Here is a 27,184-nt window from a genome sequence, read left to right as displayed (position 1 = left end):
ATGTTAGATCCACTATGGACTGGACTCTCACAATATTATGCTAGATCCACTCGACGTCCATTGCACCGGTCGCCCAGGGGTGGTCCCCACATCTGCGGTCCCCTCCAACGTTTCTCATTGTTATCCCATTGGGTTGAGGTTTTTTTTTTGATGTGGGATCTGAGCAGAGGATGTCTTTGTGGCTTGTGCAGCCCTTTGAGACACTCGTGATTTAGGGCTATATAAGTAAACATTGATTGATTGACGCAGCAAGTCTGGCGATTAAAAGGGGGCGTTCAAATTACAATAAGTTATCTGCCCATTATTGTAAAAAATCATTGATCTTATGGAAAATGTCTGCCAGATTCATTTTCAGGAGCAAAAATACACACAATTGATGATTAGAAAACTCTTGTGCAATCATGTTCACACATCTGAAAACAGTTTAGCTCGTTACAGAAGCTACAAAACTGACCTTCCTTTGAGCAGATTGAGTTTCTGGAGCATCACATTTGTGGGGTCAATTAAACGCTCAAAATGGCCAGAAAAAGAGAACTTTCATCTGAAACTCGACAGTCTATTCCTGTTCTTAGAAATGAAGGCTATTCCACAAAATTGTTTGGGTGACCCCAAACTTTTGAACGGTAGTGTATCTCACCTTGCATGTAATAAATGAATATCACTTGTTACTAAATGTTACATTATTGTGTCATTTCCACATGATTTATTTTGTTCAATTCTACAGAAGAATATTTATTACATTTATTTTCAAAAAAGTACATTCATTTTCTTCTATGCTACGTATGTGAGCTCACTGTAGGCTTTGTAAAGTCATGTTACCTCTAAACTAAACTAAATTGATTCTAATCCACATTTTTTTCCCTTCTTCTTTTCCAAATAAGAATCGATAAGAAAACCGTTAAAGAACCGAATCGTTAAGCAGAATCGGAACTACAAAAATCTTATCAATTCCCATCCCTAGTTTGAACTTATATCTATCAGTAGAGTCCATATCCATCCATTTTCTTCCGCTTATCCGAGGTCTAAGCAGAGAAGCCCAGACTTCCCTCTCCCCAGCCACTTCGTCCAGCTCCTCCCGGGGGATCCCGAGGCGTTCCCAGGTCAGCCGGGAGACATAGTCTTCCCAACGTGTCCTGGGTCTTCCCCGTGGCCTCCTACTGGTCGGATGTGCCCCAAACACCTCCCTAGGGAGGCATTCGGGTGGAACCACCTCATCTGGCTCCTCTTGATGTGGAGGAGCAGCGGCTTTACTCTAAGAACCTCCCGAATGACAGAGCTTCTCACCCTATCTCTAAGGGAGAGCCCCGCCATCCGGCGGAGGAAACTCATTTGGGCCGCTTGTACCCGTGATCTTGTCCTTTCGGTCATAGCCCAAAGCTCATGACCATAGGTGAGGATGGGAACGTAGATCGACCGGTAAATTGAGAGCTTTGCCTTCCGACTCAGCTCCTTCTTCACCACAACGGATCGATACAGAGTCCATATAGAAGCACTAAAAATTACAACATGGCTGAAGGGGGGGTACGACACAGTCAAAGTGGGCGTGGCCTGGAGGAGGACTTCGACACATAAATAAGCCCGCCCACAAAACGGCGCATCCTGAAGAGAGAGTCAAAAAGCGGTTTGAGGATGGTCTGTGAAACAAAGTCTATGCAAAATTCTGACCAAAGAACCACTGTTACATGTTATGTAGAACACAAGGAAGTCTTTTAAATGTAAGAAATAACATTGTATCTGAGGGGTTTAGTAAGATACTGTATTTCTATACTTTACTATTAGCAGTAAAACTGTCAGTCAGGTAAAAGGTGAAGGTTCACCAGCTGTTTTCTAGCCGTGGCTCTACTTCACTTCAGCAATAATAGCCGACTTCCTGATTACCCTGTGGTGTTTTGACCACCGATCACCTTTTGAAAGCAGGGAGTGCACATAAAGTTCAACAGAGTAAAAGCACAGAGGGTCGCCATGTCTGTACATGCACGCACTCGCAGACTGACACACTTTCAAAAGTCTGTAACGGTTGGAAACTGGCAGAGATCAAGCCAATAATGTACACAGGTACGGACATGCATCGAAGTACACACACAGGGACACTGCAAAAGCATTTATAAGGAGTAAGGAGCATCTCATGGGCAATGTGCACGAATGCTGTTGTTGCAAGGCAGATTTTCCACTGGCAAAATTGCAGGCCCTTTGAGGATGCATCATAGTTCTTTGCATCTTCTTATTCTGACTTTATGGGCTGCTTCCTGAGACCACATTCTTTTAAGCACTGACAGAAAATACAAGGCCTAATGTTTACTAGACTGTTCTTGGCTCACCCCCAACCTGAAAGTTTGCAGCGCAACCTCAAAGTTATGATAGATTCCTCCTTATATGCAATAACTGGGAGCAATAGAAACTTGCTGAGGCAATATCCCAAAGTGTGTGACGCTTAGGAGAAGCTGAGGCAAGTTTTCAGCAGTCTTACATTCTGGTAAATGTCCAAGAGTTTGAATATTCAGTAATGAGAAACAGGCCAGCACTGTAACAGAGCAGGAAGAGAGCGTGGGGGGGGGGGAGACAGAGCAGAACAGTTAATCGCAGGGAGTTTACTCCAGACTGTCTCAAGTTACCAAAGACTTTCAGTAAACCCCTGACAATATCAAACTACTCTAATGACATAAGCTGGCTGGCCCAGAGCCCCCAATGTGCATGGTTAGGTCAACGTCACCAAGTATTTCTAGGCTTGAAACTAATTTCTGATGGTATATTCACTGCTGACTCGGATATAACCAAGAGTCAAAGGGTTTTTTCCACTCTTGCTGTAAGCCCCTGGAGAGAGGTTAATCAAGCGCTTGCTGCAGGACCCACTGCAAGTTAAGGAGCCCTATTATGCAAAACCAACTTTTCTTACCTACTTGCCCGTTTTTGTGTATTTGGGATCCACAAAAATCCCGAAAATTTGAAATCAAACCATAGAGGCATGGCGGAGATATGTATATCGTCCTCCTATCCAGGAGATTGCAAAAAGCCGCTGCCTGACCAGGGCTCAGAAAATCTGCAGAGACTCCTCCCACCCCCACCAAGGACTGTTTTCACTGCTGGACTCTAGAAAGAGGTTCCACAGCCTCCGTAGCAGAACCTCCAGGTTCTGTAACAGCTTCTTCCCTCAGGCCGTAAGACTCTTGAACACATCATAATAATCCCCTCAATTCCCCCCCAAAACGGACTAACTCGCTGGAATATAAAGACAATATAACATACATCCATAAACCTGGATGCATATGCAAAAGTGCAATATATTTATCTGTACAGTAATCTATTTATTTATATCTGCACCTCATTGCTCTTTTATCCTGCACTACAACCAGCTAATGCAACAAAATGTCGTTCTTATCTGTACTGTAAAGTTCAAATTTGAATGACAATAAAGAAGTCTAAGTCTAATAAAACAATCTTGCCTTTTCCAAACGAGCCATTTGGGATATGAGACTTTATTGGCGTATTTTGCCAGGTAACATCAAAAGATAGTCCATATATGGTAGAGGTTCAACCAAAGAGCTTGGCACAAGTTGGCCATTTTTATTCAGTTGTCGTCAATATGTTCCTTGTTGTGAGGCAGACTGTCTCGTACATGCACATACATATTCTGCTGTTGCCATTTTGAATTAAAAAAAGCAGCTTAAAGTTTTAACATATATCTGTCAGTAGACTCCATATAGAATCGAGGCAGTCGAAGGGGGCGTGGCCTGGAGGAGGACTTAGGCACGTAATTCAAAACAGCCCAAGAAAAGGCGCATTCTGAAGAGACAGAAAGCGGCCTAAAGATGGTCTGCAAAACAAAGTCGATGCAACATTTTGACCAAAGAACCATCATTACATGTTATGTAGACCACAAAGAAGTGTTTTAAATGTAAATAATAAAAAAACAACTTTAAATGAATGGCTACAAATGTGTCATATTCACAGGGATTGAGTCCAAAGTCTTTGGAGAGCCCGACACATCAGTTACTATGAAATCTGCTACTCTGGGATGGAGCGAGAAGAAGGGGGCTGTAGGGCCGTGACTGATGCGAAAGCCAGGAAACATGGAGAGGCTGACTAATAAAGAAAACAGATGTGACTGTGGTATCTGTGCTACCTTTGAAAGCTGACATTCTGTTCACTGCAGTCATTCACACGGACAATGCTTCAACAGAACACCACTTTGGCAAGAATACAAGCCTTAGTCAGCAACATGCTACATCAAATATGGCTTAGATAATAGACTAGGAGAAAAGCTGCTACCATCATCACTTTGGCCACAAGCCCCACTACTAGAACTCATCCATTTGGGTGCAATCTATTCTCATGTTCTCCAATTCAGTTGGTTAATTATAAGGTAATCATTTCAACTTTAGCAAATGGTACAAGTCATTTTCCCTTAAAGTCCAGTTCAGTTCATTGCAGGCAGTCATGAACATGCAGAAAATATTTAAAAAAAACTAACTTGGTGAGGTGAACGCAGGTTAATATGTTATTATACTTTTTATAGCAAACTCTACCTGTTGCAATGCATGACTTCCTAAAGAATCCTAAAGACATACCTTCAACTTTTGACTAAGTCCACACACTTGCAATCACATGAATCCTTCAATACGTGTGCGTGTATAACTCCAACAGAAGTCCAAAGTAATCCAGTGTTTTGTTTGCGCCTTTCTGTCTTGAGGCTTCTTTCTACGGAGAAAAAGGAAGAGGAAAAGTCACAACGAGAGTGGGTGTCCAACTTTTCCCCTCCCCTTTTCTCCTAATAATTCCCAAGTCTCTCCCACATTTTTTTTCTATCTCCTTTCCTTTTCTTCCCCGTCTGCACTTTTTCCCCCCGTCTCCAAGAGGGAGATCCCTTCACTTTGTCCATTGCACAGACCCTTGGACGCATGTCTCTAATCTGGCGAGCATCCTTCCCCGAGGCCTGTGCCCTCTGCTTAGCCTTTCCTTTCCTTACTCCTTACCTCTCACTGTTTGATTCATAGATGACTGCAGGCTAAAGGCATGTTTCTGTTCTGGCTTGGGTTCAAGCGCTGTAAAAAGATGATTATGGCCATACAGCCGCTGCATTATTAAGAAGAATTCACTGCATTATATTTCATAAATGCATCATACCTACATTTGATTGATAGCCCCTACTTCCATATTGTTTATTGCTGGGTTTTATTGAAGCAATCCATAGAGGCTCCGGTTGCAGCCCATGACCAAACAGAGACCCTTAATGGCCACATCAATTGCGCTTGGTAAATTGTTCGATAGGCAAATACCACTTTGGCATTTATCTTTGTGTTCCTGTGTAGATACTGGAGAGTGCTCATATCATATTTATGATCGACGGTATACTATATCATTACCTTTAACCTTTAGCTCAATAAATATGTAAATTTGTGCAAAGGCTCACATGAGGACGGTGGAAAAGATTATGTGACGCCGCGCATACTTTGCAAATAAAAGCTTCAACATTTACAGAAAACAAAATAATACTACCCTTTATGTGTTGTAAATCGACAGCTATATAATAATAAAGTCCTTCAAATATTTGCCCTGCAACGTCAAAAAATATAATCTTTCCAAAAAACATTTTAAAACATTTTTTTTCCTTTTAAACTTACTTCAGTCCCTCTCAAATAAACAAATAAAATATTGATATTATTATTAATATTGTATAATATCAATATTAGTTATAATAATTTTTTGTTGTTGTTAATCCTTTCAAAGTCATTGTTTTTTTAATTTGTAAAAAAAACCACGACAATTAAAATGCATTTTACAGATGATTTGCTTATTATTATTTGGCCCTAAGATGTGTCAATTATTTCAAACTATGCAAAAACAAAAACAAAAGAACCCAACAAAATTCACATTTGATGTCCGAACGACATAAAAATCTATGTTTCTCAAAAGTGTCGTGGAACTATTATAAATTATTATTTTACTAGTTTAAACAAGACAGTTATTTAAAACTATTTCAGTCTGAAATTTACAGCACATATAAAAAAATGAATAACATTTTTGGGATTTTAACCCCTTAAAAACAATATTATTACATAGTACATTGTTTTTTTAAATAATTAGATAAGAATCCAATATTAACAGCAACACATACGATTGCAGGAAATCATAGAATAAAAACTGTGAAATGTTGCTGCATGTTTTGCTGCATTTTTTTTTTTTGCCCAATGCGGCCTGCAGGTCAAAAAGTTTGGACACCCCTGGTTGAGATTCATGATGTATAATTTAATGTTATGCGAGTTTACTTAGCCAAATTGACTGATAAAAATAAAACTGAACGGCACAAAATGTCCCCGGCACTTCAAGGAATATTACGTACTATTTGTTAAAATGATGTTTTTAGTAACCAGAGGCTTAGAATTCCGGTTATCCTTTCAAGAATAGTGATAGACTGCATGAACACCTAGACTTGCAAGGACCACTGAGTCCAGTCTACAGGAAAACAAATCAGAATTGTAAAAACAACCTTGTTAGAAAAAATGAATGGTTTGTTTAAAACCTGTCAAGTGAATAAAAATAATACGTTGACATGTGCAACATTTCTCTGCCCAAGCCGTCTTCTTTACTTGCTCAAAACAAAACAATCTTATGTAACCGCTACCATTCCCTCCCAGAATATGTATTTATTTGTTCATGACAAGAAGACTAGAACATCCAATTATTATTTTTCAATACCGAATCAATGAATGCAATTCCAGACACCCCCCTCTGTGAGTGACATATGCTGACAGATTTGTCTCCAAAACCAGGCCAATTTCTACAAGAACTGATGTAAAAGCTCCAAGATGCTCCTGGCATTCGGAGCCATTCTTCTTCTAGCATGGTGGGGCTAAATTGGGACGACAAGCGTGAGAAACATGGTCATAAATGCTTCATCATAAAAAGGGAAACAAAAGAACAACAAAGCTGAATATACTGTATTTTTATGTCTGCCATGAACTGAGATTTTCGGAGGGAAAACCGCAGAGAGCCTTAAGGGAGACATGGTGTTGTTAAATTGGTCCCAGTTCACCCGAAGGAGTCTGGGATTGTTTCTTGAGTGTGATATCTTGGTAGATGACACCTTGTGAGTGGGGGTGGCTAAATAACTAGAAATTCAACTTAATTAGGGCTCCCTATATACTACATGTTTAACATTTGCAATCTTTTATTCATCAAAAAGATGGAGAGACAAGCCAACAACAGATTGGGTTTTAGATCAGTCGACCTTTACAAAGGCCGAGCTAGAGTTGACCTGATTGTTACACTAAATAATACAAACCCCGTTTCCATATGAGTTGGGAAATTGTGTTAGATGTAAATATAAACGGAATACAATGATTTGCAAATCCTTTTCAACCCATATTCAATTGAATGCACTACAAAGACAAGATATTTGATGTTCAAACTCAAACTTTATTTTTTTTTGGAAAATAATAATTAACTTAGAATTTCATGGCTGCAACACGTGCCAAAGTAGTTGGGAAAGGGCATGTTCACCACCGTGTTACATGGCCTTTCTTTTTAACAACACTCAGTAAACGTTTGGGAACTGAGGAGACACATTTTTGAAGCTTCTCAGGTGGAATTCTTTCCCATTCTTGCTTGATGTACAGCTTAAGGTGTTCAACAGTCCGGGGGTCTCCCTTGTGCTATTTTAGGCTTCATAATGTGCCACACATTTTCAATGGGAGACAGGTCTGGACTACAGGCAGGCCAGTCTAGTACCTGCACTCTTTTACTATGAAGCCACGTTAATGTAACACGTGGCTTGGCATTGTCTTGCTGAAATAAGCAGGGGCGTCCATGGTAACGTTGCTTGGATGGCAACATATGTTGCTCCAAAACCTGTATGTACCTTTCAGCATTAATGGTGCCTTCACAGATGTGTAAGTTACCCATGTCTTGGGCACTAATACACCCCCATACCATCACACATGATGGCTTTTCAACTTTGCGCCTATAACAATCCGGATGGTTCTTTTCCTCTTTGGTCCGGAGGACACGACGTCCACAGTTTCCAAAAACAATTTGAAATGTGGACTCGTCAGACCACAGAACACTTTTCCACTTTGTATCAGTCCATCTTAGATGAGCTCAGGCCCAGCGAAGCCGACGGCGTTTCTGGGTGTTGTTGATAAACGGTTTTCATCTTTCATAGGAGAGTTTTAACTTGCACTTACAGGTGTAGCGACCAACTGTAGTTACTGACAGTGGGTTTCTGAAGTGTTCCTGAGCCCATGTGGTGATATCCTTTACACACTGATGTCGCTTGTTGATGCAGTACAGCCTGAGGGATTGAAGGTCACGGGCTTAGCTGCTTACGTGAAGTGATTTCTCCAGATTCTCTGAACCCTTTGATGATATTACGGAGCGTAGATGGTGAAATCCCTAAATTCCTTGCAATAGCTGCTTGAGAAAGGTTTTTCTTAAACTGTTCAACAATTTGCTCACGCATTTGTTGACAAAGTGGTGACCCTCGCCCCATCCTTGTTTGTGAATTACTGAGCATTCCATGGAATCTACTTGTATACCCAATCACGGCACCCACCTGTTCCCAATTTGCCTGTTCACCTGTGGGATGTTCCAAATAAGTGTTTGATGAGCATTCCTCAACTTTATCAGTATTTATTGCCACCTTTCCCAACTTCTTTGTCACGTGTTGCCGGCATCAAATTCTAAAGTTAATGATTATTTGCACAAAAAAAAAATGTTTATCAGTTTGAACATCAAATATGTTGTCTTTGTAGCATATTCAACTGAATATGGCTTGAAAATGATATTTGCAAATCATTGTATTCCATTTATATTTACATCTAACACAATTTCCCAACTCATATGGAAACGGGGTTTGTACATCTTGTAGAGACTTTAAATTTACCATTAAGATTTATGCATTATTCATTGAGGATTTTAGGGAAATACAAAAATCCAAAATAGACAAAAAAGAGTTAAGAACAGACTAAGCCAAACAAATTGGATGAGCACCAAATTCCCTTCCTTGATCAATGAGCCCATCCTGGACAGGATAGATTTAACTCAAATGTCAGATTCGTCATTAATGCATTATTCACTGAAATACTATAAATGTATGCTAATGGAAGGCCACATTGTATCCCAGAGGGCATGCTCCAATGGTTTATATCTAAAGTCCAGCCCTGGGCTAAGTTGTTTTTTATTGGCTTGCAAAATATTCTAAACTTTTTTCTCTTATGAACATACTTCATTAGTAGGGATCTAACGGTATTGTAGATACTGCACTATTGTGCTTTCAAAATCTTCACAATAATACCGTGACGTATGACGACATCAAAGGAAAACTTGGTGAGTGTATTTTTTCTTTTTTTTCTTCTGGTGCTTTAGCATTGGCTGGTCAGAAAATTAACTACATTTCCCATAATCATATGTGCAGGGCGTAGCCAAGTTTGGAACATTCTCTCTCGGATTTCTGACTAGACCACGACACAACCCTTTATTTATTGAATCAAAAATACTGAAATTCCACGACATAGTGAATTTGCAAACAGCTAAAATTATACACAAAGCAAACTATAACCTGCTACCCAAGAATATACAACAATTATTCTCAAAAAAAGAGGAGAAATATATGTATGTGGAATTAAAGTATGGAATGAGCAAAGCAATCAAACAATGTACTAATATGATCCACTTCAAGAAACTCTTCAAACTTAAAGTGTTTACAAAGTACAAAGAAGAAGAACCATTATAAACATTCTAAACTTATTTCATCCATCCATTCATTTTCCAAATAATCTTACTCATCTCACCATATGAAATGTAACTTACTTCACCGAGTATTATTTATTTATTTGTATTGTGATTACTTATGGAGTATATTGTGAATACATTGAGAACACGAAGTGAACAAAAGTTTTAGCAACTGTTATGTAAAAGAAAAGGGGTAGGATTAAATAAGCTCTGCTTCTTCCTACTCCTTTTCCAACATGTTGAAAAGAGAAACTGGAAATTGTGATGTATCATGTTGTATGCTTGCATGTTCCAAATAAAAATGATCTCAACTCAACTCTAACAGACAGACAAAGAAATCCTGGCGAAAACGTTACCTCTTTGGCAGCCACGTTCATTTGTAACGTTCCGAGTCAAAATAGACTTGGTCAACGCGCTGAGAGAAAACGTGTGATGCCAGCGAGGTGAAACATCAATTTGTGAGGTATTTATATTATTAAAAGGTAATTATATTATTAAAAGCATTTTCCAAACGGATATGAAAGCATGTCCACTGCGGAGGACACTGCTTCTCAGAAAGTAAAAGTTGAAATACATTGAAGTGGAGATTTTTTGGACACATTTTAACTTGTTACACAAAATGAAACTCATCTGTAAGTTTTTTTTTTTTTTTTTAAATATTTGCTTGAAACATCAAATGTGCCCACACTTTTCTTTGCACTTAGAGCGTCCGCCCTAAGATCGGTAGGTCGTGAGTTCAAACTAGAGATGCCGATAATATCGGGCTGCCGATATTATCGGCCGATAAATGCTTTAAAATGTAGTATCGGAATCGGTATCGGTTTCAAAAAGTAAAATGTATGACTTTTCAAAACGCCGCTGTGTACACGGACGTAGGGAGAAGTACAGAGCGCCAATAAACCTTAAAGACACTGCCTATGCGTGCCGGCCCAGTCACATAATATCTACGGCTTTTCACACACACAAGTGAATGCCATCCATACTTGGTCAACAGCCATACAGGTCACACTGAGGGTGACCGTATAAACAACTTTAACACTGTTACAAATATGCGCCACACTGTGAACCCACACCAAACAAGAATGACAAACACATTTCGGGACAACATCCGCACCGTAACACAACAGAACAAATACCCAGAACCCCTTGCAGCACTAACTCTTCCGGGACGCTACAATATACACCCCCCGCTACCCCCCCCCCCCCCACTTCAACCCCGCCCACCTCAACCTCCTCATGCTCTCTCAGGGAGAGCACGTCCCAAATTCCAAGCTGCTGTTTTGAGGCATGTTGAAAAAAATAATGCACTTTGTGACTTCAATAATAAATATGGCAGTGCCATGTTGGCATTTTTTTCCATAACTTGAGTTGATTTATTTTGGAAAACCTTGTTACATTGTTTAATGCATCCAGCGGGGCATCACAACTAAATTAGGCATAATAATGTGTTAATTCCACCACTGTATATATCGGTATCGCTTGATATCGGTATCGGTAATTAAGAGTTGGACAATATCGGAATATCGGATATCTGCAAAAAAGCCATTATCGGACATATCTAGTTCAAACCCCGGCCGAGTCATACCAAAGACTATAAAAATGGGAGCCATTACCTCCCTGCTTGACACTCAGCATCAAGGGTTGGAATTGGGGGTTAAATCACCAAAAATGATTCCCGGGCGCAGCCCCCGCTGCTGCTCACTGCTCCCCTCACCTCCCAGGGGGTGATCAAGGGTGATGGGTCAAATGCAGAGAATAATTCCGCCACACCTAGTGTGTGTGTGACAATCATTGGTACTTTAACTTTTTAACTTGAAGCCTCACTTAAGAACTTTCAGTTTTGGTTGATTTTGGCGGCGCCAGTGGACCAAAGCGGTAGTGTTTTGCCAGAAGAAGACCACATTTCCCATGAGGCCTAGCGCATATAGCGTCACACTGACATGATGACCGCTGTATTATTGACACAAATAGTCTGTCTCTAATGGCTATGCTGATGTTAAATAACAGACACTATCAAGAAATGATCTTGGATTGTGCGACAAACATGACGCTACTACCAAGAATGTATCGGGTGGATGCAGGTCTCAAGCAAGGAAAGACCGGCGGGAAATTTTTTTTCCGAAGGAAGTAGTGTGAAACTATCATACTGGTGGCTATTTACTGCTACCACACACATTTCTTATGGCTAACATTAGCATTAGCATTTTGATTTCAGCATTGAAAGGCAGCATGGGTCTGAAATCCCCCGTCTTTGAGCCCACGCCAGCGACAATGTTGATCCTTAATGTCCTTTAATCCAGGTAGCCTCACTTTTTTCTTCTTTTTTGTCTCCCTCGACAAAACTTTTCGTTTCTTTGGTTGTTTTGGAGATTGGGCCATGATAGCAGTAACTGCACAAAGGCCTTCTTCCTTCTTCTTCTTCTTTTAGTATTCTGGTGGCACAAAGGTGTTCACATCGACTTCCGTCTTTTTAACGAACGGGGAAAGGGGGAGTGACGCATGCCGTAAAGTAAGTCAGCACATTTGTAGTTTTTTGTGTGGCAGACTTCCTGCCACCCTCCTCAAAGTCGCTAAGTGCCAGTAAAAGCGATACAGAGCCCCTCAGGCCATGACAGAGGTGTCATTCAACTAGTTGTAAGTCCATGTATCATCCCATAAGTTTTGAGAATATTTTATGAAGGTTGAAAAGTTACTAAGTGCTGCTTTAAAAATACATGTTTGTAGTAATACATATGAGTAGAACATTTGGGCATTATGTTTGTGTTATTAAATTACAGTAAGTGTGTTTATCCTAAACAGTTTTATTTTTGGAAATATACCACAAAAATATTGTACCGTGGCTGTGATAATATCATACTGTGAGATTTTAATTTTGTTACATGCAACATCATGAATTCCATGTTGTCTTTGGATTTTGAGACATATTTTTCCAGAAACATTTGATCGAAAACCATTTTGTGGTGTTTGACTTTGCAGCTGAACTTCTTGTCTCCTCAAACTCCTCTTTTCCAGTCATCTGTCTCCATTCCCCCCTGGTTTGTCTGCTATCCTCCAGCACATCATCCACCATCCATAGCACTGAGTTATATTAAGGGGTCTCTCCCCTAACCGCCCCCGTCCAACATTCGTATCCCGCCCGTTTCCTTAGTAACTAGGGAATGGATGGGTTCTGGCAGTGTCTTTATTGGCTCAGTTATTTCCACTGCATGCTTCTGTGCTCCACTAAGAGAATGAGGGATGAGGGAGCAAGAGAGCTGTGAAAGAGGGCAGGGGGGACGTTATCTGAGGGGGGCAAGCGTTGGTAAGGCTTACTGATTGTGGGGGGTGGAGAGTTGTGGTTAGATTGGAGAAATAAAAGGCAGCTAACCTTTTGTAACTTGTTTTTTCCACATCTATTCCCCTCAAGCTTGAAAGGAAAACTGCACTTTTTTTTTTTTTTAAACAAATTGTACACGAGACAAGAACACACTCTCACTTTCTTTTCTGCGCATTCTAAATAAGGAAAAACGGCTAGCAAAAGGCAGCTAACAATGCAGGTATTGGGTAGTTATCAATTCCGCCTATAAAGCCCTCTAAAATAACAGCCCACAACTAGAGATGTCCGATAATATCGGGCTGCCGATATTATCGGCCGATAAATGCTTTAAAATGCAATACTGGAAATTATCGGTATCGGTTTCAAAAAGTAAAATTTATGCCTTTTTAAAACGCCGCTGTACGGCGTGGTACACGGACCTAGGGAGAAGTACAGAGCGCCAATAAACCTTAAAGGCACTGCCTTTGCGTGCCGGCCCAGTCACATAATACCTTACGGCTTTTCACACACACAAGTGAATGCAAGGCATACTTGGTCAACAGCCATACAGGTCACACTGAGGGTGGACGTACAAACAACTTTAACACTGTTACAACTATGCGGCACACTGTGAACCCACACCAAACAAACACATTTCGGGAGAACATCCGCACCGTAACACAACATAAACACAACAGAACAAATACCCAGAACCCCTTGCAGCACTAACTCTTCCGGGACGCTACAATATACACCCCCGCTACCTCCCAACCTCCTCATGTCCCAAATTCCAAGCTGCTGTTTTGAGGCATGTTAAAAAAATAATGCACATTGTGACTTCAATAATAAATATGGCAGTGCCATGTTGGCATTTTTTTCCAGAACTTGAGTTGATTTATTTTGGAAAACCTTGTTACATTGTTTAATGCATCCAGCGGGGCATCACAACTAAATTAGGCATAATAATGTGTTAATTCCACCACTGTATATATCGGTTGATATCGCAATCGGTAATTAAGAGTTGGACAATATCGGAATATCGGCAAAAAAGCCATTATCGGACATCTCTACCCACAACGCTTAATTTACATATGCTGACCTGAATATGAACCAAGCTATTGCAAGAGGAACTACTTTTCTGGCGTAGTAACACAGCTCACAGAGACACTCATAGTGCTCCTCCGGCCACTAGCGAGAGGTAGGCTGGCTACTGAGCTGCCAGCTGAGTTTGGAGAACTAAATACTTGTATTTAAATCATGATTCTCACCGTTACAGGAGAAGGCCGTGGCTGTAAGCTAAGAAGTTAGTCAAATTTAACATTCCACCTTTTACCAACTAAAACTTCAGACACTTGGAAACTGCCTCTCATCTTTGACTAAGTAAGATGCTAGTTTGTTCTCTGCATTTTTTACCTGAGGGTTATGCTGAATTTACAAGCTCAACTAGGAACACAAGTGTCGTGCTGAAAGATACAACCATCCTATCAGTTGGCATCAATGACAGTTGTGTATGGCAGGGGTTCAATCTTTTTGACCTGGAGGCCCAGGCTCAAATATTAACACATAATTAGGAATCTTGCTCTTGATTCTAATCATATTCAATAATTACAGTATATCTAACTTACTTTCAGTTAAAACGAAAAACCAATATAACAATATGAAATCAGGTGTTTATCACAAAGATTATTATCAAGGCTTAGGTCAGGTTGATTACAAAAATAAATACTAATCAAATATACAGCAAAAAAGGACTCATAAAAACTGATTAACAATTTATAAATACATACATTCCAACTAAACTATAAATAATAATAATATACGTTTCTTTAAAAACAGTCTATAAAATTCAAGTGCAAATGAAAACAGAGCTTCACCACTTTAGTCATAATGTTTACGCTTAGAGAACTTCTCTATGACTTTAGCGCCACACATCTTCTGTGTGTTTGATATTGTCATTACTGCCACAAGTGGTGAAAAAGTGTATTACAACTGCCCACCCTACGGACCACAGCTGAGAGATCTTGTTGGTGGCCATCTAGGGGCGCTCGCTCACTGGTGTATAGCATTAGTGCTAAATGGCTTAACTGTTTCACTATAGCTCGATCTGCTTAACACCTGCTTCTAAAACTTGGATTAGGTCCTGGATCTTCATTAGTCCCAAAGCAGTCGTTGCCTCTAACAAAGTCTGCCATGATTAGTAGTAGCAAACACAGAAAGTGCGCTCCATTTTGTTGTTGGAAGTGGCATTTGTTGTATTTGCTCTGTTAAATCAATTAACTGAAGAAAAACGACCAAAATACGGAGAAAATGACACGTTATCATGAATGTGGCTGTTACTACATTAGATACATACTGGGTTTCCGCTTAATGTAAATTGAACGTGGCGCTATGCCACAGAATTGTTATTACCGCCACACATTGAAAATAAAGGATATTTTTTACTTGAAAACAAATTAAAGTAATATATTGTTTTGTAGCACCAGAATAACGCTATTTTTAACATTTATTACCAATCTTACGATAACAAACGGCACAGTTCTAACGGGTTTTACCCCCCGTGCAAACACTTTCGTCTCGTGAGTCCACGCTTCCCCGGACACACAACAACACTTCCTCGTTCTCTGCCAATCACCTTTAAGCCACGGACGGTGTGTTTGGAAACATGGGAAAAACGGACATCAAATCCAAACCACACGAACATAAAAATTAACATTAGCTGGTCGTTACAGTATACATTGACATATATAGTGTTGCGTCTGACCAGTCTTCCTCTTAGGGATTACAAGTTAGTGGTCAATCCCAAGTTCTTGCAGAGTAAGAAGGACCATCAAGACAGAATAGGAATTATTATCAAGTTTTACTAAAGCTTTAGGAGACCAGTCCTACAGTCCGTTAATAGCGGCATCTAGAAGCGGTCTGAAAATCAAACGGGAAGAGACAACTTATTGAATACGAAAACAGCCCCCACCTTGCCCAGAAAGGAATACAGCCTCATTGTTCTAATACAGATAAGATAAGAAGGGAGTACTCTTCAACGCTTCAAAGTAAAACACAGAGTTTACTTGCGGACATAAGATACAAGAACAAAGTGTACACATGGGAAAATATTAGCTGCTTTAAACATGACTATGAATAAAGAAAGAACTCTTAAAAAGATATGCATTCTCCACAATTGCCTATAATTTGCGCACTATTGACAAGTGATGTACTGAAAACTTGACGAGCGAAAAAAGACTCTGATCGGCAAAAACTGCGGTACCGTAACAGGATGTAAAGAAAACGCACGCCATTGGGACTGTCTGGAGCGTTGACAGCATGTCTGGATTGTGGACGTATTTTTAAGATATATTGCAGATATCCCCGCCGACAGCCATCTACAAAATGTGCAAATATTAAGAGGACAGTCGTGGCGGCTTTTAGGAAGAAAAAGTCCAACTGGAGCAAGAGCATCAAGCAAGTGTGACGTCATGCTCGCTGCAGCTCGCCTCTTTAGTCAGAGACATGGAGGGACAGAAGTACTCTCAACACAAGTACCTTCTATAATTACACCAGAAGAAGATGATGGATTTGCTGCTAGTCATTAAAAGTCTGTAAACACTTGAAAACATCTCAACAAAGTATCTTGTACAAAAATCAGCAACAAGTGAAAATATATAAATATATATATATATATATATATATGCTAATACTATTTTTAAAAAAACAGATTTGTTTTAATATATATATATACATTTTGAGAATTTTTAAAGAAAATTATCTCGTAACAAATTATGCAAACTACCTGATGGCGTCATGTTAACCACGCCCATAACCACGCCCCTAATGCCACAGGTATCTTGGCCGTTTAGGAAAAACCCTGACATAGAGACTCTTTCCAAAATATTAGAATATCAGGGAAAATTTCCATTATTCCATTTAAAATGTTAAACTTCCATAGAATATAGATTCAGGGCCAACCACTTAAACGATGTCAAGTATTTGTTTATTTGTACATAATTTGGGCTTTCAGCTCATAAAACCCACAAAAACAGGATTTCAAAAAATTAGAATAGTGTTAAAAAATCCCCATTTACTTCTCTGCCAGATTGATGAATCTTCTCTGTTTGACAGTCTGCAGAAGTCCAGACGCTGGTGCATTTTTCTCCTGCCACATTTTGCCCTTCCACTAGACCAGACTTGGGCAAATTAAGGCCTAGGGGCTGCACGCGTCCTGTTGAGCTTTTCAATCTGGCCCGCCGGACATTCCCCAATAATTTTTTGAGATCTTTAAGACGGAAACTGCAGCTGCCATTATGACGTGCAGTGATGTTTTCAAATTACCTCAAGTCGTCCATCCATCCATCCATTTTCTACCACTTGTCCCCTTCGGGGTTGCGGGGGGTGCTGGAGCCTATCTCAGCTGCATTCGGGCGGAAGGCGGGGTACACCCTGGACAAGTCGCCACCTCATCGCAGGGCCAACACAGATAGACAGACAACATTCACACTCACATTCACACACTAGGGACCATTTAGTGTTGCCAATCAACCTAACCCCAGGTGCATGTTTTTGGAGGTGGGAGGAAGCCGGAGTACCCGGAGGGAACCCACACCGTCACGGGGAGAACATGCAAACTCCACACAGAAAGATCCCGAACGCAGGATCGAACCCAGGACCTTCGTATTGTGAGGCAGACGCACTAACCCCTCTGCCACTGTGCTGCCCTGCCTCAAGTCTCAAACTATACAAAATATTTCAATGGTTGGAATCTGTGCTTTTGCAATCTAATTAGTTACTATGGTAATCTAAGTCACAGCAGCTCAGACGAGGCACCAAGCAGTGTGGGTGGGGAGCGTTTCCACAGAGTGTCAGCCTGAAATGTGGGTGTCAGGGACAGACGCGGAAGGAGATTTTTACAACAACGTTCTAAAGCTTAGTGATGTATCAGATGTATCAGATTGTAGGTGTTTGGTTTTTTTACCCTTCACGTTCATATCAATGCGTTTTATTTATTTTCATGACTATTGTAGATGGTCACTGAAGGCATCAAAACTATGAATGAACACATGTGGAGTTATTTAACAAACAAAGGTGAAATAACTGAAAACATGTTTTATATTCCAGTTTCTTCAAAAAAGCCACCCTTTGCTCTGATTACTGTTTTGCACACCCTTGGCATTCTCTCGATGAGCTGGTTTTGACTTCACAGGTGTCATAGTTTCGATGCCTTCAGTGACAATCTACAACGTAAATAGTCATGAAAATAAAGAAAACGCATCGAAAAGAGAAGGTGTGTCCAAACTTTTGGCCTGTACTGTATACAAAACAGTGTTGGAAGTTTTTTTTAACGGGGCTTTCTGGGCAAAATATGTCAATCCCAATTACCTGGATACTTGTGGCGATGGGGGCGTGGTTATGGGCGTGGTCACCATGACGCCATCAGGTAATTTGCATAATTTGTTATGAGATAATTTTCATTAAAAAATTCTCAAAATGTATATATACATTTAAAACATTTGAATGGAATCATGGAAATAAATACACTTTTCAATGATATTCTAATTATTTGGAAAGGGTCTGTGTCAATCAATGCGCTTTCTTTATTTCCATGACTATTTACATTGTAGATTGTCACTGAGGACATCAAAACTATGAATGAACACATGTGGAGTTATGTACTTAACAAACAAAGGTGAAATAACTGCAAACATGTTTTATATTCCAGTTTCTTCAAAATAGCCACTCTTTGCTCTGATTACTGTTTTGCACACCCTTGGCATTCTCTCCATGAGCTGGTTTTGACTTCACAGGTGTCATAGTTTCGATGCCTTCAGTGACAATCTACAACGTAAATAGTCATGAAAATAAAGAAAACGCATCGAAAAGAGAAGGTGTGTCCAAACTTTTGGCCTGTACTGTATATAAAACAGTGTTGGAAGTTTTTTTTAACGGGGCTTTCTGGGCAAAATATGTCAACCCCAATTACCTAGATACTTGTGGCGATGGGGGCGTGGTTATGGGCGTGGTCACCATGACGCCATCAGGTAATTTGCATAATTTGTTATGAGATCATTTTCTTTAAAAAATTCTGAAAATGTATATATACATTTAAAACATTTGAATGGAATCATGGAAATAAATACACTTTTCCATGATATTCTAATTATTTGGAAAGGGTCTGTGTCAATCAATGAGTTTTCTTTATTTCCATGATTATTTACATTGTAGATTGTCACTGAAGGCATCAAAACTATGAATGAACACATGTGTAGTTATGTACTTAACAAAAAAAAAGGTGAAATAACTGCAAACATGTTTTATATTCCAGTTTCTTCAAAATAGCCACCCTTTGCTCTGATTACTGTTTTGCACACCCTTGGCATTCTCTCCATGAGCTGGTTTTGACTTCACAGGTGTCATAGTTTTGATGCCTTCAGTGACAATCTACGACTTAAATAGTCATGAAAATAAAGAAAACGCATCTAAAAAGAGAAGATGTGTCCAAACTTTTGGCCTGTACTGTATATAAAACAGTGTTGAAAGTTTTTTTTGACAGGGCTTTCTGGGCAAAATATGTCAATCACAATTACCTAGATACATGTGGCGATGGGGGCGTGGTTATGGACATGGCCACCATGACGCCATTAGGTAATTTGCATAATTTGTTATGAGATCATTTTCTTAAAAAAATTCTCAAAATGTATATATACATTTAAAACATTTGAATGGAATCATGGAAATAAATACACTTTCCCATGATATTCTAATTATTTGGAAAGGGTCTGTGTGTGTCCAAAAGTTTGGACACACCTTCTCAATCAATGCGTTTTCTTTATTTTCATGACTATTTACATTGTAGATTGTCACTGAAGGCATCAAAACTATGAATGAACACATGTGGAGTTATGTACTTAACAAAAAAAGGTGAAATAACTGAAAACATGTTTTATATTCCAGTTACTTCAAAATAGCCACCCTTTGCTCTGATTACTGTTTTGCACACCCTTGGCATTCTCTCGATGAGCTTTAAGAGGTAGTCACCTGAAATGGTTTTGACTTCACAGTTAAAGTTAAAGTACCAATGATTGTCACACACACACACACACTAGGTGTGGTGAAATGTGTCCTCTGCATTTGACCCATCACCCTTGTTCACCCCCTGGGAGGTGAGGGAAGCAGTGAGCAGCAGTGGTGCCGCGCCCGGGAATCATTTTTGGTGATTTAACCCCCAATTCCAACCCTTAATGCTGAGTGCCAAGCAGGGAGGTAATGGGTCCCATTTTTATAGTCTTTGGTATGACTCGGCCGGGGTTTGAACTCACAACCTACTGATCTCAGGGCGGACACTCTAACCACTAGGCCACTGAGGTCATGAAAGGTGTCATAGTTTTGATGCCTTCAGTGACAATCTACAATGTAAATGTAAATAGTCATGAAAATAAAGAAAACGCATCAAAATGAGACGGTGTGTCCAAACGTTTGGCCTGTACTGTATCTGAAACAGTGTTGGAAGTTTTTTTTACAGGGCTGTCTGGGCAAAATATGTCAATCCCAATTATCTATATTGTTAGACTCCTCTTGCTAGCAGCTTTTCTCTATTTATAACTCGCAGAGAAGAAAAAGCCTGTGTGTTCTTGTCTCACATAAAGATAGTGGATGATGGGCCAAAAAAAGGTGCAGTTCCCCTTTAAACATTCAAAGTAAAAACAGATTGACAGACAACATGGCTGGCTGTACATGCAAACCATACTTCAGCAGTCGCCTTTGAACGAGTGCCAAGGGGGAAAAAAGTCACCAAAAATGATGTGCATCCATTGCAATGACTTCCTTCTCTCTATCTTGACTGACTGTAACCCAGACTTCTATCGATAAAAGTGTGTTTGTGTTGCTTGCTGGTCTGCATTATTGTGGCAATAAGACACAGAATAAAGTTAAAATGCCAAGCAGGGCCAAAAGACTCCCTCTGCTCCAGCAAAGCGCCCGCTCTAAGTTACAACGTGATCACACACCGGAGCACTTTGGATTTAAGGCCGGAGAGATATGTCGTGTTATGTTACTAAAGTCTAATTTTCTTGTTGTGACATTGGGGCGGCGGGAGTAGAATATAGAGCTCTATAAAATAGAAGAAAAGCACTCTTGAAGAGAGGAGTGAAATGATGTGGCAGAGAGAGAAAGGGAACAAAGACAGGAATAAAAAAAAGAAGAACTTACTACATGTGGAGGCACATGTGGAGTCTATTTGGCCAACTGACACATATTCCCACTAAGAGCATTAACGTCTCATTCTTTCCATCCGCAGAAGGGGTTGGAAAGGCAAAGTGAAGGCGGGCGGGGGTGGCGGGTGAATGGAATATGCTGAGTGGCGATGAGAAAGAGGGTTAGAGTCACAATGAGGGGGGAAAAACAGTAAAAGAAATACAGTAGCATCATTTTTCTATTTTGGACTTGAAAATACAGGGTGTAGTTTTCTTGTCCTAATACAGACTCAGGTGACCTTTGGTCGGATTTAACCCTTCTTTGGCACATTTCTGCTGAATTTGCCAATATGGCGGTTGCATATTCACCCAAGTCAATTAAGTTTTCATTGGTGCTTTCAAACAATTTAAAAAAAAGAGCAATCAATAATGATTTGTAATTATTCTAATGTATTTCCTTTTAATCTCACCTGATAAAATGCTGAGGAAAAACCTTCAACTTGAAAGTATTTTCATTTAAATGCATTACATTTTCATAAAGATCGATGTATATAACCAAAAAAGTGGCTTCATGAAGTACTTTATTTTTCGGACTATAAGGTGCACTTAAAATCCTTTCATTTTCTCAAAAATCGACAGTGAGCCTTATAACCCGGTGCGCCTAATGTACGGAATAATTCTGGTTGTGTTTACCGACCTCAAAGCAACTTCATTTGGTACATGGTGTAATGATAAGTGTGACCAGTAGATGGCAGTCACACATAAGACATACATGTAGACTGCAATATGACGCCAGTAAATAACACCAAAACTTTAAATGTTTCATTGAAAATAAAGAACATTACAAACGGCACTCAAAAATCTGTCAAAATGTTTTAGTACGACTTTGAAGCCGCACCGCTTGATGGATTGTCTGCGATTATGTAGTCAGAGATACAAGTATTACTATGGTGTGTGTATAAGGACCGCGAAATGGCACCCATTAGCAAACATTATCTGGCGTTTGTTTCACAATATTATGCAAAATTAACTTTTCTTACTTTCAGGTACCTGCTGATGTGTATTTGGGATCTGCATAAGTCCTGAAAATGTGCGCCATTGTAGTCTGTGCCGATGCCGTAGTCGATAAGCTTCTTCTATTTCACTATCTTCTTGTTATGGGACATTCATCCTCCGCTTTTGCCATTTCTAATATAAAGTAGTGTACACTTCTAACATATATCTAGCTATGGAAGCGCTAAAAACTACCGGTGTAGTGAGTTAACATAATTCACCCAAGGAACTTTAGAGAGTTCCGGTCGGACGGTTTTTCACGGGACACATTTACGGCGTTGTTGCACTAGTGAGCCACGGATGAGGGGATGCTGCTCTGTTGTTGATATAAATAAAGTCTGCATGTCATTAAAACAGTTAGCTCCATCTTTTGACACTTCTTCCACTCCCGTCCTTGCACGCTACACCGCTACAACAAAGATGGCGGGGAGAAGACGCTGTCCAAGTGGAGGCACATACATAAGAACACCCACAAAACGGCACATCCTGAATCAACTGTCAGAAAGCGACTTGAAGATGGCCTGCAACATTTTGACCAAAGAACCATCATTACATGTTATGTAGACCACAAGGAAATTTCTTACATTTAGAAAAAAATCTAAATATGACCCCTTTAATGCGCCTTATAATCTGGTGCGCCTTTTGTATAAAATAAGAGCTGAATAGACCCGCTCATCCACAGTGCGCCTTATAATCCGGTGCACCCTATCGTCCAGAAAATTTGGTAATTTCTTTTGCAGCATCAGGTCCATATACAGCAGAGGTGTCATACGTACGAACAGGTTTTATCCAGCCCGCCTGGTAAGTTAGCCAAGTATAAAAATGAGCTGTTTTTGTCCTCTGCATTTGACCAATCATCTTGTTCACCCACTGGGAGGTGAGGGGAGCAGTGGGCAGCAGCGGTGGCCGCGCCCGGGAATCATTTTTGGTGATTTAACCCCCAATTCCAACCCTTGATGCTGAGTGCCAAGCAGGTAGGTAATGGCTCCCATTTTTATAGTCTTTGGTATGACTCGGCCGGGGTTTGAACTCACAACCTGCCGATCTCAGGGCGGACACTCCAACCACTAGGCCACTGAGTAGGTTTTTTCAAGTTTAATCCTGGCTTTGTAGATACACTGGGACAAAGTCTAAGCTCATTGTGTTGTTGAAATGGCACCAATTTCCTCAGAATTTTGTCTTGTCCAGAGGATTATTTGTGATTTCTAAGTTTTCATAATGTGCTTGTTCTATTTTTGGCAAAAGTAAAACAAAGAAAACAACCAGAAGTTGTCTTTATTTTTAAGTTATCATGCCATGATTTTACCATTCCGGCCCACTTGGGAATAGATTTTCCTCCATCCGGCCCCTGAGCTAAAATGAGTTTGACACCCCTGGTATACAGTGTCAAAGGTAACAGCACAAAACAGTAAAAAACACTTTTCTGAGCAAAAAGTATTGAATGTAAAACTTCAGTTCATCCATCCATTTTCTACCACTTGTACCTTATAAAATAAATAAAACGCTACTGATTATTTTAGTAATCAAGTAATGTATCGACTGACCGTGTTCAATAAATCGAGTAATCAGATAAAACACAATTAAGCTTCAATACGTAGTTTAGGGAAAATGCACATCAACAACATTGAAATTCCAATTTTAACACGTATGCATCAATAAAAATTCAGACAAAATAAAACATCCTTTCTGCTCTTTGCCTTCACAGGTCACAGCACCCGAACGCCACCGCTCTCATGTACACTCTATTGCAGAGGCGGTGCTAAAACCATGTCTGCGTATTTAAAGTTACGGGCACTCCATGCGGTCTGAATTTATCAGTCCTTATTAGTTAGACTTATTAAACAGTTAATCAAAGAAACAGAATACGAATGAAAACATTTTTTTAATCGATTTGATTATAGTTAAAATTTTGAATTATATGTATATATAAATATATATATATATATATTTTGTTAATATTAAAGTTAAAGTACCAATGATGTGGTGAGATTATCTTCTGCATTTGACCCATCACCCTCACTCCCTGGGAGGTGAGGGGAGAAGTGAGCAGCAGCGGTGGCCACGCCCGGAAATCATGTATATATGTGTGTATATACATACACACATATATATATATACATTGATACATATACATATATACATACTGTATATACATACACACAATTACATACTGTATATACATATACACAATTACATAATGTATATACATATATACTTTTGTACATATACAGTATATACACATATATACATATGTACACATATATGTATACATACATATACATATATACATATATATATATATATATATATATATATATATATATATATATATATATATATATATATATATATATATATATATTAGGGCTGCAACTAACGATTAATTTGATAATCGATTAATCTGTCGATTATTGCTTCGATTAATAATCGGATAAAAGAGACAAACTACATTTCTATCCTTTCCAGTATTTTATTGAAAAAACCCAGCATACTGGCACCATGTTGTGGACATTGGGGGTGCAGCATACACCAATAATAACACAGAAATTTAACTCATCAGAACTGAATCAGATATTGTACACGTTTCTGTTGTGAATAATAAAGGATTCATTTTAGGCTGCCTCTGAATAATAGCATGAAATATTCCAGCACCTTCATAACGTTTAGTTATACTAAAGCGTCACTCAAATCTAAATATATTTATATAGCTTTATCAGCCCGGCTACATTGATCCATTATGAAACCAACCTGAGATATTTCTGTCCGTTACGTTTATTTCCAAATTGGTAACCGTGCGTTTTCTCTCTCAAAACGGAGTCAAATGTGCCGGAGACACATTATCAGCCCCGCGTTGCAACAAAGGCATAACGTTAAAGTTACTCACAAAAAAGCTGAACTCATGAATGCTTGTTGCCACTATGGACTTAAAAAGTTACGTACTGTGAGTTCATCCCTTCATCCATGGCTCCAACATGTTTCTTCTTCAGGTGCTCCTGAAGCAATGTTGTACTTCCGTGCCATTTTGCAGGAAACGGTCTTCTTTGAAGTCTTTAAAGTAAAGTGTTCCCACACTTTTGACGACTTAGGTCGTACACTTTTCTCCATTGAAGCAATAACCTCAAGATGTTTCTCCGCTAAACTATCGGTACTGTTTTCCTGCGCCATTTTTCGAATTTTTCAAGCAAAGGAGACGCCGTCGTCACGTGAGCTGCACATGACACATCATTGGCTAGTTTACGCCACCTCATGAGACGTACGCTGTTTTGTACTGTTTTTGTACTTATTTTGATTATTGTTTCTCAGCTGTTTGTAAATGTTGCAGTTTATAAAACAAAAAAAAAAAAAAACAAAAAAAAAAACCAAAAATAAAAAAAATTAATAATATTAAAAAAAAAGCCTCCGCGCAACAAATCGATGACTAAATTAATCGCCAACTATTTTGGTAATCGATTTTAATCGATTTAATCGATTAGTTGTTGCAGCCCTAGTATATATATATATATATGTATACATATATATATATATACATATTTATATATACATATATATACATATAAGTATATATATACGTGTGCCAATGATTGTCACACACACACTGGGTTGTGAGTTTTTCCTTGCGCTTATGTGGGATCTGAACCGAGAATGTCGTTGTGGCTTGTGCAGTCCTTTGAGACACTTGTGATTTAGGGCTATATAAATAAACATTGATTGATTGATTGATTGATTGATTGATTTAGTCAATCGTTGCAGTCCTAAAACAAATAATCCAAATAATCATCAAAGCAAAAAAACAAGTTGTTAGAAAATAAGTTTTTATATTCTAGAAATAGAGAAACAGACGTGTGTGTTACACTACAGCTGGACGGCAAATAAGTGACTGTTATACTTAAATACCCTGTTGCCTAACAGCCGTACTACATTGAGCTTTGCAGATGAACAAAGGAGCCAAACAGCAATATAAAAGTATTTTTTTGCATCATTCTATCTGTGGGCTAAAGAAAAAAAATGCTAATTTAAAAAGATGAGACAGCAAGAAGAGTATTAGGACTGACTGCTTTGGCCTTAATTGCATTTGCATGAGGAACTGCACTTAAGGAGATTGCTAACACACACACGCACGCACGCACGCACGCACGCACGCACGCACGCACGCACGCATGCACGCACGCACACACACTGATAGTAGAAGAGTGAAAGCATCTCCAAGAGTTTGCGCATACAAAGCACCATGACAAGGAGCTTTACGACGAGTCAATATAAAGAGGACATAAAGACAACACCATGTCCTCAAGTGGTTGTGCAGCTAATTCCCGCAGTACATAAAGCACGTTCAGAACGCAGCTGAATAAAACAAAATGTTGAGCTGCAGCACACAAACTCACTCAATAACTTTGGAACCAAATCGATAGCAGCAAAATCAGAGTTGTGCATCACAGTAGTGAAACTTCAGCGTTGTGTGTGTTATTAGTAGCCACAGAAGTCTCTCCAGCAGCAATGTCCAAACTTTTTCCACCAAGGACCGCAATTTATAAAAGTCAATGCATGCGGGGGCCATTTTTATTATTATTTCATAGAGCTGTAAAACGATTGAAATAATGAATTGCAATTAAACACATTTTGGTCATTGCTAGCTCAAAATGAATCGTGATTAATCGCAGATAGATATATTTGATCATCATTGATAAGTGTACCCTAGACCAGGGTTTTTCAAACACTGTGCCGCGGCACACTAGTGTGCCGTGAGATACAGTCTTGTGTGCCGTGGGAGATTATGTAGTTTCACCTTGCAAACCAGTAATTATAATCCGCAAATAATGTCCCGTTGTAGAGGACGCTAAAGGCAGTGCCTTTAAGGCACGCCCCCAATAATGTTGTCCGGGTGAAAATCGGGTGAATGGTTGCCCTGGGAGATTTTCGGGAGGGGCACTGAAATTCG

The 27,184-nt window shown here is 39.5% G+C and overlaps 1 protein-coding gene across 5 annotated transcripts in view; it reads right to left on the bottom strand.

Moving 5' to 3' along the window:
• col16a1 (collagen, type XVI, alpha 1) overlaps positions 1 to 27,184 on the bottom strand; it is a 378,064-nt gene that overhangs the window by 181,711 nt on the left and 169,169 nt on the right. For 4 of the 5 annotated variants that reach the window (XM_062030118.1, XM_062030122.1, XM_062030120.1 and 1 more), the window contains one exon: positions 4,566 to 4,695. The exons of the other annotated variant lie outside the window; for it this stretch is intronic. The gene's annotated coding sequence lies outside the window, so the exon portion shown is untranslated. The remainder of the gene's footprint in view (positions 1 to 4,565; positions 4,696 to 27,184) is intronic. 5 annotated transcript variants of the gene reach the window in all.

This window comes from Entelurus aequoreus, linkage group LG20 (genome assembly GCF_033978785.1).
Source record: "Entelurus aequoreus isolate RoL-2023_Sb linkage group LG20, RoL_Eaeq_v1.1, whole genome shotgun sequence".
NCBI lineage: Eukaryota > Metazoa > Chordata > Actinopteri > Syngnathiformes > Syngnathidae > Entelurus > Entelurus aequoreus.
This window is presented reverse-complemented; position numbering and strand designations above follow the sequence as displayed.